Below are 4,567 nucleotides of genomic sequence, written 5' to 3'. Positions count from 1 at the left end.
ACGACGACTACTCTACTCTCTCTCTCTCTCTCTCTCTCTCTCTCTCTCTCTCTCTCTCTCTCTCTCTCTCTCTCGCTTTCGTCTTCGAAAAACGAAGAGCTGCGCATGGAGCACCACGTGCCACTTGTCATTTTATCCGGAAACACGCGGGAAAGAACAGAGAAACGAATGCGATAGTCGCATCTAACGATTGATCCACCTCTAAATCGCGCGCGCAAATATATGAAAGCGTAACACTGTTCTGCACTCCATGGATAAGCTTGATGCATGCGCGTGAATAAGCATGTAAGCGCGGCGTCCCGCTCAGTCCACCGCAAAAGGATCGTGTGGTCTTAGACCGAAACTTGCTCTCCCGCCTGCCGTATATCTGCTTTCAACCACTGTTTCTCTTTTTCTTTTCTTCTTCCTCCAAATTTTCTTCCCCTCTATCATCGCATCTTTTCTACTTTATCCTTAATCTCTTTTTTTTTGTTCGCTTATACGTACTTTGTTTTTTTTTCTTCAACAACACGATCTAGACTAAACCATATATAATAATTACATCTAATATCTTATTGTAACATGTATTATTATTTATTATTTATCATTATTTATTTATTCTTACTATTATATTATTAATAATAATTAAATTATATTAGCCTAAAGTAAAGAGGCTGCGCACGACGGCAAAGCTTTTTTTGGGCTCCTACGGCTCCCCGGACACGGAACACCCTGTCGACAACGCTGCGGATCCTCTCCGTAGCTTTAAAATTATCCATCGCTCCCTTTCTCTTCTCGCATACATACGCACAGGTACTTACATGCTCCTCTCTTTCATTCTCTCATTTTCTCACCTCTCCCCCCCCCTCCCTCTCTCTCATCATCCTGTATTTTCGCACGCACATCCATACTTGAAAAACGGTGATTCACCGAAAGTGACAATCGCGCACGGAACATCTTAAATCTCCGCATTTTCGTTGTGACAGAAGCGATCGATCTACGACGGAGAGGTAAAATCGAGCTCTACTCCAAATTCCGATTTGGCTGCGTCTCTCTTTCTTCTAAGTTACAGTTTTCCTCTGTAAAACAGACATAGTAGCTGGAGAAGTGATAGTAGTTAATTGGGATCGGCGCCAATCGATCTGGAAACGTGGCTGAATAACGTCCGAATCGATAGATTGTTGCTCGCCTATTGTTGATCTCGATGACAGCTGGTGAATAGTTGTTCGAAACGTTGCCAATTCCAGTTCCCGACATGCGGATTCATGTGCGTCTATCCGACGCCTTTCCTTCTCGCCCCCGACTCGACTCGAGAGAAAAATGCAGACCCGACGCGACATTCCCTTTAGACATCTCTCTCAGAGATGTCATTTAAACGTCTTTCAGTTGATCTGCGGGACACGGTTCGCGCAATCTCCCGCGCGCGTAACAGAGAAAAACCGCGAGAGGTCGAGGGAACGCGCGCGTCGTTTCCTTTCGTATATTCACGTGTCCACTCGTAGCGAGACTCGAGGCAACAGCACCGAATGGAGGGAACCGGCAAAGAAAGAAATGTCTCGCGTTTATGCGCATACAGGACAGGACACCTCGGGAAAAACACCTCGATTATTGAACACTTAGGGTAGTTTTGGGGCCTGGGCCGAGCGGGCGTTACATCTCCGCTCATCGATCCGCGTTCGCGTACGCCTGCATAATCTTGCTCAACGCGATTTCCTCGCGGTTACTATATATAATATGTCGTTGTAACAATATAACCGCCACCGCTCCATTCTCTTTGCAAAGCAATTACATATATGTATAAGCATGCTCATCACAATGCATTAACGAAAAATGTTATTGATTCGCAAAGAAAACGGAATGATTGCCGTCCGATCGCTACGAGTGTCTTTAATCACGACTCCTTTAATGATAAATGACTTGAGACAATCTTTTCAAGCACGATTATTCACTCAGATATCATCTACCGTTAAAGAAAACTCCGTTCGTTCAGAAATTCTTATTCTGCGAACCCTCTCGCCAACGAGCAACGCAATAGGATTGAGAAAAACTCCCGAGGGAAACGAGGGAGAATATATTCGGTTTGCGAGATTGCATCGATGAAAAGTCTCGGATCGTCCCGGCCCGAAAAAAGTCGCGTGGCAGGCATTTTAAGTCACGGTTGTGTTATTTCGACACTACACGCACAACGCACAACGCACATACATGCGCTCACATATCTCACGTAAAACACGGACAGCGCGCTCGCCAGTTGGCTGACAGAAATCGCGAATTCGCTGCTATACAGGGCGTTCCGCGTTGTGGGGGGGTCAATGATTTTTAATTTATAGCGAGCTGTCCCGCTCTGGCATTTTTAATCTATGAAAAACTAAGAGAAGGAATTTTTATATTCTTCATTTAGCTTTTATCTAAGTAAGAACATTTCTTTTTTCACTTCTTCTGTTCCGCGCGCGACCCTTTTCTTCCTTTTACAGTTTGCACAGTGCATCATAATAATACAAAGTATCCACAGTATTCGACGTTCGCCGTCTTATCCTGCCGTATTGAATATTTCTCTCTCTCTCTCTCTCTCTCTCCCCTCTCCCTCCCTCCCCCTTCCCCCTTCTCTCTTTACTTCTCTACACGCGAGCATTAATCGATTTCGTAATTTATTAATTTTCTCAGTGGCATGCAGTGGATTCTCCTTTTTTTTCTCGTTTATCCGATTCGCTGGCAATCAGACCGCGACCTTTCATTATTCTACTATCCGTACGTGTAATTAAATAACGTATCGCTTATTAGTCCGTCTTCGTCAATCGGTATATAGTGATTCAATTGAGTTATTGTATATATACTGTCCACATATATCTTCGTCCACACATTGTCTCTACCTTCTGCTATTCGATTTCAATAAAATGAACCTTACCGCTGTATGTTAGAATCAACCTCAGTATCCTTTCTCCCATTCTGCCTCCTCGTATCGCGTGTGTTAGTGTGATTAACCTCACGCTAAAAATTGTAACTACTGAAACTACGCAATACATTTTTTACCGTTTTTTCCTGATAGCTATACGGATTAAGATTCGAAACCGAACGTATGTAGTTTATTAATAATAATAAATACTGAGAATGCGGTTTTATTTAATTATATTTTATTATTTATTTCATTTAATTATATATCATAACTCTCTCTCTCTCTCTCTCTCTCTCTCTCTCTCTCTCTCTCTCTCTCGCTCTCGCTCTCTCTCTCTCTCTCTCTCCCCTTTATTTTAGTTATTTTATCATGACGTATGACTATAGATCATACCCGATATTTGTCATATCAGGTCCTTCGTTACAATTAACAATTAATTTTCGTACGAAGTATTTCAGTGTTACGCGAAATTCCTAAGATTTTTTAACGATTCTCCTGTTACATTGAGCACTTTTTTTGTTTGCTCTTTCATGTCGATCTCTGATCCTTTCGTTTTTCAGTGAGTCTCTCGTCTTCCAGATAAAGTTCTTTTCAATGGAGGACGTGTTATGTGTGCTGATCTTAGCATACCGATATTTTACGCGCATTGATCGACGATCAATGAAAGCCTATTACGAAGTTTCTTAGTAACGCAAAGATGTCTACGATAATACGCCACTAATAGTAAGAAGTCGCGTGAATGTAGTAAATCGCATTCGACATACATAAAGACGCATGTGATTCCGTGATTTTCTATCGCGCGTAAACGCCCCGTCTTTCTCGAATATGTCCACTTCCGCTGCCGTTACAGATTTCCGTTCTCATTGCCATTTCGGCTTCCTTTTTGCATTTCGTCGTGTTATGTTATTCTTTAGGCCTGACATCAGTTGCGCTGCGGCGGTGTATCAGTCAATTCGGCGATTTTCTATTTCATTCTCTCGTTCCTTCGTTCCATCTTCGAGCGACGCTCGCAGAATATATATCTCATACAAAATTTGACAACGGCAGCATCAGTCGTCATCTGGAAATAAACTCCGTAATCATGTTGTAATTGGACGCGGAGCAGAAAGCGCGGCTTCCCGATCAGCACCGTTTCCATAATAGGAATGATGGAATTCCTTCGATGATGTGCCTTCTCTATCGACGGCTCTCGAACACCATATCAATTTTTGAGACTGCGAAATTCGACACGCGCGTGCAAGCAATTGGCAGCAAAGCCAGAACGACGAGCGTGCTCTTTGTACCTCGGGCTGTATCTATATAGCACTAGAGGGTCTTCGTGTCTGTATAATAATCTCGCGCCTTTTTTATCGTGAGGGCCAGCGCAAACTTGGCGCGTCCTTCGTTGTTCACCCGTTGCTCTCTTGACACGTGATTCGGACAGACCCAGTAGCACATCCCTTGTGAAATGTGTTACATCTGTTCAACATGAGTGATTTACTTATTTTTCTTTCTTTTTTTTCAAGTATATCTCTCTCAGGTGTGAGTAGGCGTCTCATTCTTTCTCAAACTCTCTCTCTCTCTCTCTCTCTCTCTCTCTCCTCCTCCTCTCTCTCTCTCTCTCTCTCTCTCTCCTCTCTACTCTCTCTCTACTCTACTACTCTACTCTCTCTCTCTCTCTCTCTCTCTCTCTCTCTCTCTCTCTCTCTCTCTCTCTCT

The sequence above is a fragment of the Atta cephalotes genome, assembly GCF_000143395.1.
Source record: "Atta cephalotes unplaced genomic scaffold scaffold00027, whole genome shotgun sequence".
Classification (NCBI taxonomy): Eukaryota; Metazoa; Arthropoda; class Insecta; order Hymenoptera; family Formicidae; genus Atta; species Atta cephalotes.
Note: the sequence above shows the minus strand (reverse complement) of the source record.